The sequence below is a fragment of the Schistocerca americana genome, chromosome 3 (assembly GCF_021461395.2).
Source record: "Schistocerca americana isolate TAMUIC-IGC-003095 chromosome 3, iqSchAmer2.1, whole genome shotgun sequence".
NCBI classification, from domain to species: Eukaryota; Metazoa; Arthropoda; class Insecta; order Orthoptera; family Acrididae; genus Schistocerca; species Schistocerca americana.
In genome coordinates this window covers 401532370-401548300 of record NC_060121.1, presented here as the reverse complement: position 1 = coordinate 401548300, position 15931 = coordinate 401532370, and the positions used below count along the sequence as shown (strand labels likewise).

General features: G+C 39.5%; 1 long non-coding RNA gene across 2 annotated transcripts in view; it reads left to right on the top strand.

Moving 5' to 3' along the window:
• LOC124606816 overlaps positions 1 to 14936 on the top strand; it is a 47261-nt gene extending 32325 nt beyond the window's left edge. For both annotated transcript variants that reach the window (XR_006978735.1, XR_006978734.1), the window contains exon 2: positions 14712 to 14936. This is a non-coding gene — a long non-coding RNA (uncharacterized LOC124606816). The remainder of the gene's footprint in view (positions 1 to 14711) is intronic.
• The last annotated feature ends 995 nt before the right edge of the window (positions 14937 to 15931 follow it).

The window sequence follows — 15931 nt, the reverse complement described above, 5'->3', positions numbered from 1 at the left end:
ACCTAAGCCACATCCCTTTCTCAAAAATAGGCTAGTCAGAGAGTATTTAAGCCCAATCACATATTTAGGTCTGCCTATGACAAAAAAGTATTTTACGGTCCGACCTAATTTGTCAACTTTTCATTAAACAACACCACTTTCTTGGAAGAAGCCCAAACAAAGAGCTTCTATGCCAAGAAATTGTGCTCTTTCAATAACAGCTCAGTACTTTCCTGTCCAGTGATATTTATCAACTGCTTCTCAAGCCAAGCACCCTTTGGAACTGGGCCGACCAGGGAGATTCCAAGCACACACATTTAACTCTTTCAATAATGGCCCAATACTTTACTGTCCAATCACATTTCTCAGCTCCATTCTAAGCTGCCTTCTTTTCTTGGACCTAGGCAAATTAGGCAGCTTCTAAATCAATTATCTTACACATATTTAGACCTCCAGATCGCAGATCACTGATTTCCTGCACATTTATACTATTCAATTCCTTCCTAACCCACAATTCTTTTAGGAAATAGAACAATCAGAGATTTTCCTGTGGCAAGAACTGTCGATGGGGCATGACATCATTCTCGTCCAGTGGTGATGATATTTGCTTGATTGTCCTCCTTGCTGGTTGTACCTGTGAGGTACTCTGTTTGTCTGTCTTCCATGCAGCTTCAAACCGGATTGATAGTCATTGCCGCGCGGGATTAGCCGAGCGGTCTTGGCTGCTGCAGTCATGGACTGTGTGGCGGGTCCTGGCGGAGTTTCGAGTCCGCACTCGGGCGTGGGTGTGTGTGTTTGTCCTTAGAATAATTTAGGTTAAGTAGTGTGTACGCTTAGGGACTGATGACCTTAGCAGTTAAGTCCCATAGGATTTCACACAACATTTGAACTTTTTTTTCTTTTTTTTTTTCTTTTTGATAGTCATGGATCCATAGCAAACACTGAGATATTTCGTTCGTATTATACATTACTGGCGGGAAAAAAAAATTGTACTCTTGGAAAGCCGCCGCCGATTCTGATGCGATGACGGCATATGCGACCTGGGGGATAGTAGATGTAATGATAATGGTTTCAACGTCGTCCGCCAACAAAGAGAGTTATAGTATAGCTACAAGAGCGCCATCTGTGTCTAAAAGTTAATAGGAATGCTCACAGCCAGAAGGTTCAGTGTGGTGCAAGCATGTGGATAAAGCAGGGAACCATGTCACGACACTCACTGTCATTCCTATAGCTAAGTGAGAGAGTTTGTAAAGGCGTCAAACGATGGCCTTCCGAGTGGTGAGATGATCTTTTCGGAGAATTGCCACATAAGTTTGACATGATGTGTAGGTTGTGCAATTATGCTGTTTCGGTTGTCACGTAAACATTATCACACCTGTAGATGAGGTTTTAGCCATCCACATAGTACAGAATCCCGCCAGGATCGTCGTGTTGGAAGGGCATCAGTGGCAGATCGTACAGCTACCACAACACAGATAAGAGGGCTTATTAGCCCAGAAGTGCGAAGTGTCGGGCAAGAGAAAAGACGAAGAAAATTATTGTTCTCAGCAACTTCAACTTCAAGCATTAATCTCAGGTTTCAAAGATACCTTCATTAGTTTTTACTTCACTGTCAGGTACACTGATGTCCCTCATTTTTGATGCTAACAAGCACTGTAATCCTCGTACAAATTTATTTGGGTTATTACAGTGGGCATAGCCGATATTTGCTGATGATTGGATGGAGGCTGTCTTTAGTGGTATTCTCTCTTTCCTTGTTCGTTTTCATAGAGATCTGTATTTCATCGTCTCCCAATGATGATGCAGCACTTTCCCTATTGCAGACTTAATGATGTTGGTATTCTTGAAGCCTCCGTTGGAATTTGCTGGTCTGCAGGAAAGACAGTTCTCTCTATTCGGCCGCGCGGGGTAGCCAAGTGGTCTCATGCGCGGCTCACCCCGTCGGAGGTTCGAGTCCTCCCTCGGACATGGGTGTGTGTGTGTTGTCTTTAGCGTACGTTAGTTTAAGTTAGAGCAAGTAGTGTGTAATCCTAGGGACCGATGACTTCAGCAGTTTGGTCCCATAGGGACTTACCACCATTTCTCTATTATTATTGGTATCCCATAAGATTTTAAAATAATTTTGAAGTTCTCGTGCTGTGAAGTTTTTTATATTGGGTTTAATTTTAAACAATGTATTGTACAATCTTCTAGATCCTTTGTATCTTATGATATGACTCATTTAAGCACCTCCGTCGACAGCTGCCAGTATATCACCAATCATCCACACTTTTGTTATGAACCTATGTTTTCGTTAGTGAAGAAACAGGTTTAAATGCTTTTTCTAGTACAGATTTAGTTCCTGCCATCTTTTTTTGCAACAACAGTAGTTACTTGTGGATATTTCAGAAGCCAATATGTGCCTAAAGATTTGTGTGTTGAGCTTGTAGGCATCTCGCACCGATGCCAGTATAATGCCCCAGTTGGATTCACATCGTATTTTAAAGAATTACGAGAAAAAATATGAAGTTGCAACCATTTCCACAGGTAACTCTATAACACGTTTTAATTTCGCTGTATTTCAAAGTTTCTATGAGTAAAATGTTAAATGTATCGTTGTTGTTGATGTTATGGTCTTCACTCCGAAGACTGGTTTGTTGCAGATCTCCATGCTACTCTATCCTGTGTCAGCCTCTTCAGCTCCAGATAACTACTGCGACCAACATCCTTCTGAATTTGCTTACTGTAATTCATCTCTTGGTCTCCCTCTGTGATTTTTACCACCTACATTTCTTCCAATACTAAACTGATGATCCCCTGATGTCACAGAATGTGTCATATCAACTGATCTCACCTTTCCGTCAATTTGTGGCAAGAATTTCTTTCCTCTCAGTACTGTTCGTCATCTTTTCATTAGATACTAGTTTTCAACATTCTTCTGCAGTATCACATTTCTAAAACTTCTATTTTCTTCTTGTCTAAACTGTTCATCGTCCATGTTTCACTTCCATACATCCTTACACTCCAGCCAAATACTTTGGGAAGAAGAAATCTGTATCCGATGGTAATAAATTTCTCTACTTCAGAAATGCTTTTCTTGCCAATCCTTGTCTTCATTTTAAATCCTCTCTACTTCGACCATCGTCAGTTATTTTGCTGCCCAAACAGCAAAACTCTTCTAGTTCTTTAAGTGCCGCGTTTTCTAATCTAATTCCCTTAGCATCGCCTGATTTAATTCGATTGCATTCTGTTATCCTTGTTCTTCTTTGGTTAATGTTCATCCTACATCCCCCTTTCAAGAAAATATCCACTCCGTTCAATTGTTCTTCCAAGTTCTTTGCTGTCCCTGAAAGAATTACAATGACATCGGTAAACCTCAAAGTTTTTGTTTCGTTTCCCTGAACTTTAATTTCTACTCGAATTTTTCTTTCGTTTCCTTTATTGCTTGTTCAATGTACAGATTGAATAATATGGGGAAAGGCTACAACCCTGTCTCAGTCCCTTCTCAACCATTGCTTCCATTCCACGCCCCTCAACTCCTGTAACTGCTGTCTGGTTCTGTACAAGTTGTAAATAAGCTGTCGCTCCCTGTATTTTACTCCTGGTACCTTCAGAATTTTAGAGAGATATTCCACTCAAAATTGTCAAAAGCTTTCTCTAAGTCTACAAATTCTGTAGACGTAGGTTTCCATTTCCTTAACCTACCTCCTAAGATAAGTCGTTGTGTCAGTACTGCCTATCGTGATCCCACATTTCTCCGGAATTCAAACTGATCTTCCCGGAGGCAGGCTTCTACCAGTTTGTACATTATTTCGTAAAGTATTTTGCAACCACGACTTATTAAATTGATAGCTCGGCAATTTTCATACATGTCAGCAGCTGCTATCTTTGGAATTGGTATTACTGCATTCTTATTGACGACTGAGGGCATTTCTCGTGTCTCATGTATCTTGCACACCAGATGTGATGGTTTTGTAATGGCTGTCTATCCCAAGGCTATCAGTTATTCTGACGGTATATCGTCATTCCGGTGCCTTGTGTAACTTTAGTCCCTCAGAGCTCCGTCAAATTCTTCAACAGTATCATACCTCCCACCCCATCTTCATCTGGGTCCATTTCTCTTGCATAATCTTGCTTTCAAGTGTATGTCCCTTGTATAAACAGTCTTTATACTCTTACCACCTTACAGCTTTATCTTCTTTGCTTATAACTGGTTTCCCATCTGAGCTCTTGATTTTCACACAGTTGCTTCTCTTTTTTTCAAAGACCTCCTAAGTTTTTCTGTTCGCGGTATCTTTATTTCCCCCTAGTGAAATACGATTAGCCTTCTAAATCCTTACATTTGTCCTGTAAGCAATCCTGCTTAGCCATCTTGCACGTCCTGTCAGTTTTCTTTGTTAAACGTTTGTATTCCCCTTCACCTATTTCACTTGTTGCATTTTTATACCTTCTCCTTTCGTCAGTTAAATTCAGTACCTCTTGTGTAATTCAAGGATTTCTCTTAGGCCTTGTCTTTTTTCCTTTTTGATTCTCTGCTACCTTCACTATTTCATCTCTTAAAGCTATCCATTCATCTTCTACTGTAGTCCATTACTCTATTCTAGTCAACCGCTGCCTAATGCGCCATCTGAAACTTTCAGCAACGTCTGGTTCTTTCAACTTATCCAAGCCTCATCTCCTTAAATTCCAACCGTTTTCCAATTTCTTCAGTTTTAATCTGTAGTTCATAACGTATTAATTGTTGGCAGAGCCCACGTCTCTCCCTGTAAAAGTCTGGTTTCAGAATCTCTCTCTTACCATTATATAATCAATCCGAAACCTTCCAGTGTCTCCAGGTCCCTTCCGCGTATACAACTTTCTTCTATGATTCTTAAACGATATGTTAGCAACGATTAAATTATGCTCAGTGCAAAATTCTACCAGGTGGTTTCCTCTTTCATTCCTTACCCGAAGTCCACATTCACCTACTGTTTTTCCTTTTCTTCCTTTTCCTACTATCGAATTCCAGACCCCTGTCACCAATAAATTGTCGTCTCCCTGAACTATCTGAAAAATTTCCTTTATCTCATCATAGATTTCTTCAATCTCATCATCATCTGAGGAGCTAGTTGGATATGAACTTCTACTGCTGTGGTGGGTGTGGGCTTTTTGTCTATCTTGGCTACGATAATGTGTTTACTAAGTGCTCATAGCAGATCACTCGCATTCCTATCTTTTTATTAATTACTAAACCTACTCCATTATTACCCCTATTTGACTTTGCATTTATGACCTTGTGTTCACCTTACCAGAAGCCCTGTTCGTCCAGCCACTGGACTGCACTAATTCCCACCATATCTAACTTCAACCAATTGATTCCACTTTTTAAACTTTCTAACCTACGTGACCAATTAAGGGATCTAATATTCCACCCTCTGATTCGTAGAATGCCAGTTTTGTTTCTCCTGATGACGACATCCTCCTGAGTAGTCCCTGCCAAGAGAGCCAAAAGGGGAACTATTTTACCTCCAGAATATTTCACTCAAGAATATGCCATCATCATTTAACCATACATTAGAGCTACATGCCCTCGAGAAACTTACGGCTGTAGTTTCCCTGTATTGACAGTACCAGCCCAGTAAGACCGTTTTGGTTTATGTTTCAAGGCCTGATCAGTCAAACATCCAGTCCGTGGCCCTGCAATTACTTAAAAGGCTGCTTCCCATCTTTGGGATCCAGAGGTTTGTTGGGCCTTTTGTCAGAATCCTCCTGTCGTGGTTGCACCTATGGTACAGCCACCCTGTCGATGGCAAGGTCCATGGTTCATTTTCAGGAGCATGTTGTTAACTTACTATATACTACTGTTTTTCTGTATTCGATGTAAAATGTTCTCAACTTTTATGATTACGTTGTCTGCTGTTGGGTTGGGGGGCAGGAGAGCATCTCTTACTGTAAATAATAATTCAGGAACAGTAGATACAAAAGTGGAATATTATTCACATGAAGATATTTAGAAATTCTTCACTAATGCTTTACTTCACCAACCAGCATTTGAAGATAGCACAAACTTCTGATTAATGTGGGTTTCTGTTCTTACTTCACAAACACATAATTTATATTATACTATACTAAAATCTGATGGGTTCATAACAAGTACATAAATAATATCAGTAATACTTTCATTGAAACTTATAAGTATGTTAATAATCAATCCAGTATTTAATTTTAATGTAACATGATACAGTGAACATAGTTTATTAATTTCAACAACAGATACTACTTTATGTCACTTATCATGTGTAATATTATATACATTATTTACAAATATTCATAGTAGTGCTCAATGCTCTGTTGCAAAATCAAACGTCTGAATCTCTTTCTTTATAACTGTTAGAGCAAAAGAAAATTTAAAAAAATGCGAAATAAGGTATTTGACCATCGACATAAGAGATGTACTAGAGTCAACACTTGACTCACAAGTTAGTGGTGGTGATATTATAGCCTTACATCCACCATCTTTAGTGAGATATATTCCTGATAACAAAACAACCCTACTACGAGATCTTTCACTTAACAGTGTGACCTTAATGCTAATGGCAACGAAACTGTGAATGCTCGCAGGTTGTGAATGTGCATAACCCTTCAGTTTCCCCATGTTGCTTAGAGTGAAGGAACTCAGGAGTTTTATCCAAGCAGACAGATGGACGTTCAGAAGGAGATGTATGCTTAGATGGTGCTATTTATTTGTCAGCTTCCATTGGCCCTACACACTAAGAAAAATGAATTGAAGTTTCAGAAACTGCAACGTAAGTATCTTTAGTAAACAAAATAAAAACTGATGACAAAGACACTCAAAACGCTCCCAAATGGTGATGTAATTATATCCCGAGGAGCTTAGTTGACTAAGGTATCTTGTACTGGAGACAGTTCATGGGATGTAACCAATACAAATATTCACCGAGACACATCTTGAATTTTAATGTATGTAAGCATGTGAGGAATAATGCCTATGCTTTCTGTGAAATATATTCACACTTTCTGTAGTTGAAGATTTGAGAGTAGGTGCTACGGTTTTATAAATTGCTTGTCACGCCAAAGTGTATGCACTCCCTTCATCTCTCTACACAGTGAAAGGTGTAACATGCAATGTCTGGATGATGTTTAAGATGATTCGATGAAGCGTTCTTGAGCAGGTCTTCGCGCCTCAGTTGAATCGTCTTAAATGAGGGAGCATCTGTTGATGGCTTTGCTAGCTCGGCTTCTGACAGCACTCACATCTGTGAAGGCTGTAGTGGCTCAGTCTAATATAGCGTCCCAAGCCAAGGTAGCCTCAGGGAGTGATGCTAATATTTATGGTCTGTCATAAGAATCTACGAAAACTCCCATACATTCATATTCAAACTCCACGATGCTTTTCTGAGACAGCCCTCAATGATATTTTCTAATATCAGTAGTTTTTGCAATAAATACAGTTGATATTTGTATAAAGACACTTGTTATTGCTATAGAACATTTTGGAGAGCATTGAAAATTATCAAATGGTACTGAAAAATATCGGAAAAATATAGAAAAATATCCAAAAGCTACCGAAACACCTAAATCATTGGACTTTAGATTCGAATGTCCGAAACTTTGGCTCACAGATAATGAGAGAATATTTCCTGCATGTACATTTGAGTCGACAGTGTGAAATATGACATGCTTGGAAATGGCATCAACTATTCCTTGAATGTGTATGTGCAGATGTCAACAAGTTTCGACCTGTCTAACAGCTTGCTGAATAAGCAGGGAGATAGGTTCTAAAATAAATCAGTCACTATAGTAGTAAGCCACTGATGCTGTTGGTTGTAAAATAAAGTGAGTCACTGTAGTACTAAGCCATTGATACTGTTGGTGACACAGTTATTTGTCATACGTATATGTGCCATCTTTGTGCTAGAGTAGTGCACATAGCTTAAAGGAATCTTCTTCGTATTTGAGCTTCAAACACAGCCAAAAACTCTAGAATTCTGTGAAATCTCAGTCTTCAAGTTATCAGAGAATTAGAAGAGCTACTACAGACAGTTTTGGGGTGAACAATTGTAAATAACAGGTGGAACATCTTCAAAGTGCATTTAAGACTCTGATGATGCTACTGAATTAATTATCACGGATTTTTCTTTTAAAAGTAGGATATGCACTAGCATAATAGCCAGTCGCCCTATGGTTAAGGATCCAAAGCACTTTCATGATGTAAGTCTCCGAGATTTCGCCCACAGAGTGTAGGAGGTGCATCAGCCAGTTAAATTGTCTCGCTTGTCTGTAAATTCTTGTCTCCCAAGTTAGGTGAGGTTATGAAAATGCATATGAGCAGCAAGAATTCCTTTCTTTCGCTATCGAATGACATTAGAGAATTCGGTACATACCAACCACATAGGAAACTTCTCAATTCGGCAGTTCCACTGGCCAAGAAATTTTTAAACTTTGTGTTAATATGACCGCTACGGTCGCAGGTTCGAATCCTTCCTCGGGCATGGATGTTTGTGATGTCCTTAGGTTAGTTAGCTTTAACTAGTTCTAAGTTCTAGGGGACTAATGACCTCAGCAGTTGAGCCCCATAGTGCTCAGAGCCATTTGAACCATTTTTTATTAATACGAATGTAAACAAGGGTTTTTGTGCCAGAAAGCACACAAAATACCGAAAAGATGTTCCAAAAAGGATGCTGTGATAAAAATTACATCAAAGAGCAGTATTTGTAGCACAAACTGTTCAGCTATAGCTGATATGTGTCCAGAATATGACAATGTGAGCTAAATATCTAATTATCAAAGTTATTCAGTTGATTTAAACTTTTAAAATATTTTAATTTCCCAGAAATCTGAAGAATGACGAAATATTTGAGAAAAGCAACAAGAGTGTTTCTGTTAATGTTGTGGTATTCAGTACTCTGAGCACAAGACGATGAGTATAGAAGGGAAGAAAGAATACAATACAAAACAGTTTAACATAGTTCCACTGTGTGCTTCGAAACATCGTAATCGTGATAACACATTGGTAGGGTCATGATACTAGTGGAAAACGTGTGAATTTAGCATTCTTGGTCAACAACAAACCTTTTGAATCTATCAAATAGTGACATTACCCTTGTCATCACGATATTGAGGTACGTCAGCACTGTTTGTGGCATTTTCAATTTAAAGTGAAACTGGCTGCACAATTAGTTGTTTGTTCATAATTCAAAGCAGGCATCAGTCTCATACTTAGTACAAAGATATAGCACGTAAAATTCAAGAACAACAGAAAGCAACAAAATCTAATATTTGCACATATACAGTTATCGAAAGATTTTTATAATTGTGTGACAATTACGAAATCGATACACAGTACTTACTGTGATGAATATTTACAGTTTCAGCTGTTCTGAGGTGCTGACTGTATGGATTCGATTCGCAAACAGCTGAATTGCGTTCATGAGCACATAAGAAATTACTTGTTACAGAACAAGGACAAAGAGGAAGATGTGGTTATAACAGTAGAAATTGCCATATCCATAATGAGAGATTAAAGCAAACTTATGAAAAACATAGAGATCATTTCCCAAACAGATTTCGAGAATCTATATATGCCATCTCTAATTAAAGTAATAGGCCTAATTTTAAGGTGCTGTGTTTCACAGTCTAACAAATTACGATGCTTATTTTATAATAATGAGTCTATGAAGAACTAGTGGGAGATATTGACTATAATACACTCCTGGAAATGGAAAAAAAAAAACACAGTGACACCGGTGTGTCAGACCCACCATACTTGCTCCGGACACTGCGAGAGGGCTGTACAAGCAATGATCACACGCACGGCACAGCGGACACACCAGGAACCGCGGTGTTGGCCGTCGAATGGCGCTAGCTGCGCAGCATTTGTGCACCGCCGCCGTCAGTGTCAGCCAGTTTGCCGTGGCATACGGAGCTCCATCGCAGTCTTTAACACTGGTAGCATGCCGCGACAGCGTGGACGTGAACCGTATGTGCAGTTGACGGACTTTGAGCGAGGGCGTATAGTGGGCATGCGGGAGGCCGGGTGGACGTACCGCCGAATTGCTCAACACGTGGGGCGTGAGGTCTCCACAGTACATCGATGTTGTCGCCAGTGGTCGGCGGAAGGTGCACGTGCCCGTCGACCTGGGACCGGACCGCAGCGACGCACGGATGCACGCCAAGACCGTAGGATCCTACCCAGTGCCGCAGGGGTCCGCACCGCCACTTCCCAGCAAATTAGGGACACTGTTGCTCCTGGGGTATTAGCGAGGACCATTCGCAACCGTCTCCATGAAGCTGGGCTACGGTCCCGCACACCGTTAGGCCGTCTTCCGCTCACGCCCCAACATCGTGCAGCCCGCCTCCAGTGGTGTCGCGACAGGCGTGAATGGAGGGACGAATGGAGACGTGTCGTCTTCAGCGATGAGAGTCGCTTCTGCCTTGGTGCCAATGATGGTTGTATGCGTGTTTGGCGCCGTGCAGGTGAGCGCCACAATCAGGACTGCATATGACCGAGCCACACAGGGCCAACACCCGGCATCATGGTGTGGGGAGCGATCTCCTACACTGGCTGTACATCACTGGTGATCGTCGAGGGGACACTGAATGGTGCACGGTACATCCAAACCGTCATCGAACCCATCGTTCTACCATTCCTAGACCGGCAAGGGAACTTGCTGTTCCAACAGGACAATGCACGTCCGCATGTATCCCGTGCCACCCAACGTGCTCTAGAAGGTGTAAGTCAACTACCCTGGCCAGCAAGATCTCCGGATCTGTCCCCCATTGAGCATGTTTGGGACTGGATGAAGCGTCGTCTCACGCGGTCTGCACGTCCAGCACGAACGCTGGTCCAACTGAGGCACCAGGTGGAAATGGCATGGCAAGCCGTTCCACAGGACTACATCCAGCATCTCTACGATCGTCTCCATGGGAGAATAGCAGCCTGCATTGCTGCGAAAGGTGGATATACACTGTACTAGTGCCGACATTGTGCATGCTCTGTTGCCTGTGTCTCTGTGCCTGTGGTTCTGTCAGTGTGATCATGTGATGTATCTGACCCCAGGAATGTGTCAATAAAGTTTCCTCTTCTTGGGACAATGAATTCACGGTGTTCTTATTTCAATTTCCAGGAGTGTATATTGATGAAGAATTTCGATTCATTGCATCCTTCAGATTTCAGGCATGTGCTCTATAAAAATGGGTATCGCATTTAAAATCTGATATTGAACTGAAAGTAACAAGAAAGTATTTTGCCAACAGTTAACAGTTTAATATGAGAAGTGTGTTTCCTTTTGAGTAGGTAACTGACGATTCATTTTTGATAGATGAACAGTTGCCAATAATTGAGGCGTTCAAAAGTTCGAGAACTGGTGAACCGACTATCAAAATATCAGAATACGGAGGAGTTTACAAGGTGTGGTGCGTATTTCAGTGAAAGAAATCAAGCGATTACTTCAACAACATATCTGCTTTTCTGTAGGCCAATGTATTTCTGCACACTTGTCTCAAAACATATAGAACTGATCTAGCCCATTAGTTTAGTGTGGGATGCGTTTCTGAAAGTCAGTGATATAAAACTTGACTTACTATAGACAGAGAGCAATCACAATTTGTAGAGTGAGGATACAGCAACCGACAGGTTCATGGCTACTTGTTGTGGAAACAAAAATATACATTATACTATATTTCTCGTCCCTACATCTGGGTAGTGATGCAATATCTATCCCTCTCCGGTTCTGCATGGCTGCCTATGAACAGTTTTGATTCAGGCATAGGTTACATACTAAAAGTAGATCTGATCATCCGGAAAATATACATGAATATCGCTCTAACTTCCATTATACCGAGAGGAAACAGTAAAACTACCAGGTGTCACCAAGCCAGGGGTTCTAAAGAAGCTGATTTCTGCATTAAATGTTAAAAAAGTTATTTCATTTACTACAGAAATTTAAACCAGTGTCCGAACCATTACCACATGGTTAGCAAAACTCATGTGATTATCATTCGATCGCAGACCCTGGAAGAAACTGTATATCGATTAAATGCTGAGAAATGAATGGATGCAAAAACGATTCTGAAAAGATATTTTCGACGACTGAATAAGAGAGGGTTTTGCATCAGAATACGTAATATACAATGAATGAGTAATGGGAAGATGTTGGGAAGCTGCTCTAATTGCAATAGCGAATTTCTGGTTAGTGCTGCAATTAAGCAAAATTTAGTGGTTATTGACTCATACTATATAACACTGTTTTTGAAAAGTCCATAGTTGTAAGAATTTCTATTTCAGATATTTGTAAGATGCTTCATGTACATTTCATTCTGAGTACATGTTGAAGAAATTTGAGATGAAAAATATTGATATGTGTTACACAGAAACAAGTGACTTAATATATCATGCATTAACCTCAAATACTTATGACACTAAACGTGATTTGTACGTGATTTGACAATTCATGTTAGCTTGATAATTGCATTCATATAATTCCATGTGTCAGTTAAAACAAACTGGATTTAATCAAGAGTGAGATATGGAGGACGCTATTACAGAATTCATAGGATTGAGATTATAAATCCACAGTCAGTAAACAGAATCACAAGGTGCAGTGCATAGTGTGAAAGATGTAAAACACTCTTCAGCAAAGGCGAATGATGACTGTTGAGACTGTGTTTTAACTGATGTTGATGAATCGACTAATCGACTGCTTCCATTTCCATGGAAGGAGCGTGGCTTGGAAAGGCGAGTGGAGGGCAAGGGGTGTGTTTGGTAAGAAGACAAGGAGAGGGGAGAGGCAGGAGAAGTTGATACATGTGATTGGTGGTTTTGGTTTTATGGCAGAAAAATACTAAGCTTTATTGGAAGAGCTCAATATGTGTAACACTGCTGGCTTAGAAGCTTTTCAATTTGCCTGTTTCCAAGAAAATATGTGGGGCCCAAAGAATGATTTGAGAAAAATGATTGGGCAGTAAAATACTGAGCTAATACTAGGAAGGCTAAATGTGTGTGCCAGCTAGAAGAACTCTGACTGGCCTGTTTATCGAAAAGAGGTGTTGGTGAGTAAAGGGGATGTGATGGGAAGGTGAGTAGCTTAATAAGGGGGAGGGGCAGGGAAAGGGAAGGGGTGTAGTTTAGGATGAAGGTATGTTTAAGAGAGGGGTGAGGCAGGTTGGTGTAATGTGTTTGTTTCAATACGTGCTTATAGTCAACCCTATTTTCAAAGGTCAAATTTTTTCCAGAGAGTGTTTTGATCGCTTATCGAAGACTTTTTCGATCATTGGACATGAGATAACTTATCTGATAAGAGTGCAGCAAACTGAGTGATCGGTCTACAATTTTAACTTTGCTGTTCCAAATTCCTATAACTTAAATAAGCATTGTTCATAGCGATTAGACCATGCTCCATAAATACTAATAATGCAAAACCTTCACAAATGATAACCTATTTACATTCTGTGATAATTTTCTTTTAAAATAGCTTTCAGCACTACACATACCACCGACAGCGATTAATTAAAATACATTTATGTAAGATTTGCAACTGGAGTGAGGACCTACCGATGAATAGAAAACAGTCCCTAGCAGCAAGACATCATTTCTGATGTCCTGCAACATAGTGACCTCTCTTCAAATATGAAAGCACGCAATATTTTTTCTCATAAGTTCCATTGCTACAGATTTGAACTGTTGCTTATGTGGGAGTGATAAGTGAGATATTTAGACCAATTCTCAGAGTTTTCTACACATGAGGAACATGTCTATACCAGAAGGAAACACATGCACTAGCGTTAACAGTGGTGACAGACAGGAACGAAGTTTACAAATGAACATCCTGTTGAAGCTACTCATATATAAAAGATTATGGCATGAAGCTATTTCCTGAAATGTTTGCAAATAAACAACTGTTCTTATATGATTAAGAATTCTTCCATAATCCATCAAATGAAAGACAAAATGTAGTTTGCCTTCACCAACTGACGTTTATAATCTGAATAAAATTCAAAGTACTTCACTCTTGCTTACTCCCCAGCATCCTCTCCCCATACAACGTAGGGAAAAATTACATTGTCCTTAGTGTCATTAAAGTGTGAAAGCTTTGTTTGAAGTGTAATCCAGTATGAGCAAATGTCTCGGACAACTGACAGGTTCCACTCTGGGCAACTGTCAAGTATGTCTTTTTATCTTCTTGCAATCCATTACAAAGTGAATTTTATGTTTATATACCTGATGTAAAACCAAGTGCTTATCCTTACCGCACAGAAAACCTAGGAGAAAGACAGATGTTATGAAATAGTTATCTTCTGATCAAAGCACAAATGAAAAAGAAAATTAAGCACATTAAAATAGCATGTTTAAAGTTAGTTCAGCTGTAACCTAACATATACCACGATATATTGATACTGAACCCTTTGGCTATAGAACTTGTCTGAATATACCAAGAGCAGTCGCTGAATGCAAGCAGACAATACGAAAAGAAAATTATCTCTCTCTCTCTGCAATAGCTAAATTTATTATGTCGCTGTAGTGTAACATTGTGGAAGGTGTTCAATAAATACTCCCTAGTAGGAAACTTAAGACTGTGACTAATACATAAAGCTTAAATGTTTGTCGATAATCTAATGTTGCCTCACTTTATGTTACACTACTCAGTTGCTGTTGTTTCTGTCCAATGTAATCATGCAGTCTGAAAAGTGTGTTAAGAAAGTGGTAACTTCACCTTAAAGTATAATTAGTTCAATATGCTTTTTTCTGTTTCTAGGATGGAAGGAGATAAACTGATGAGTAACATGAGAACAACAAAGAATGGTGCAACAAAAGAAAAATTTCATCTAAAAAGATATAATATGTAAGTTTTGTAACAGAATGTTTTGACAACAGAATGTTAAATCAAACTGGATAGTTAAACGATCTGTATTCTTTTCTTAAATTATAGACACTTTGAAGTCTTCTGATCAATAGGTTGAATAAAGTGTCGTTGCTCACACTAATATTCTAAAAGATTAAATTTCAAACAGTTATTTATGATACACAGCAGTAATGAAGTATGTAATGAGAGTTTTGGATACTAATAAATATTTGCAAGTATATAAAACGGGTCAACAACTGGGAAATAACTTCCTTGCATAAACTACAAGAAGATTTTTGTCTCTTTTTTATATGATTTTGAATTCAGGAAAACCCTCAGTGGGCAAGATGCCGAAAATATAATTTCATTGATTACTAGTTTTAGCTTATCTTCAAGCTGTCTTCAGACCTCTAACACATAAATTTGTATGTAAGAGTCACAGAAGTGTAGATTACTAATACTAAAGTTCTATAAAACGATACACATCACAACAAAATGCAATTATTAGTACACAACTGCCACATCATGGGACGCATGATTACAACTTCTGTTAGTAGGATCGTTTGTTTATCAATGGAACAATGATTTAAATTACTGTATAAACATATTTAAATTGGCACAATAATATTGTTGTTGTTGTGGTCTTCAGTCCTGAGACTGGTTTGATGCAGCTCTCCATGCCACTCTATCCTGTGCAAGCTTCTTCATCTCCCAGTACCTACTGCAATCTACATCCTTCTGAATCTGCTTAGTGTATTCATCTCTTCGTCTCCCTCTACGATTTTTACCCTCCACACTGCCCTCCAGTACCAAATTGGTGATCCGTTGATGCCTCAGAACATGTCCTACCAACCGATCCCTTCTTCTAGTAACAAACTTCTCTTCTCCCCAATCCTATTCAATAGCTCTACCCGTCTAATCTTCAGCATTCTTCAGTAGCACCACATTTCGAAAGCTTCTATTCTCTTCCTGTCCAAACTAGTTATAGTCCATATTTCACTTCCATACATGGCTACGCTCCATACAAATACTTTAAGAAATACTTCCTGAAACTTAAATCTATACTCGATGTTAACAAATTTCTCTTCTTCAGAAAGGCTTTCCTTGCCATTGCCAGTCTACATTTTATATCC